We start from the raw sequence: 478 nt of genomic DNA, 5'->3' as shown, positions 1-478 counted from the left end.
TGTGGACCCCACCATCTCCACTGGTAGGAAGGTTGCAACACTTGGACCACCAGAGCACTGTGCTCTGTCTTTCCAGCATGGGCTGGACCCACAGGCTGCCCAGACATGGAAGCAGGAAGCTCAGATCACCCCTGGGCTCTCTGGCTTCTTTTATGGAGAACTCAGGTCACTGCTGGTTTCCTCAAATGCAGCTGCAAAGAGCTCAGTTTGCTTTTGGGCATCACAAGGTGATAGGATAGTCACATTTTCAAAGCAGCTCAGCAAGCTGCAAACCCCCAGGTGCCCAGGACAGGCTGGAGTGAGTGCTGAGAGCAGCCCAGACCTCCCAAAAGCCTGGCTCACTTTGTCCAGGCAGAGTCCAGAGCAGAAGGGGCCCGATGCCAGCGCTCTGCTCCCATCCGTGTCACTGGGCTGCAGGGAGGTGGGAGGTGGAGCTGCCGGGGGCAGAGGGGCAGCTCCTCCAGTGTCTGTTTAAAGA

This window comes from Erithacus rubecula, assembly GCF_903797595.1.
Source record: "Erithacus rubecula genome assembly, chromosome: 3".
Classification (NCBI taxonomy): Eukaryota; Metazoa; Chordata; class Aves; order Passeriformes; family Muscicapidae; genus Erithacus; species Erithacus rubecula.
The sequence above is the reverse complement of the archived record's forward strand: the minus strand, read 5'-3'. Positions refer to the sequence as shown.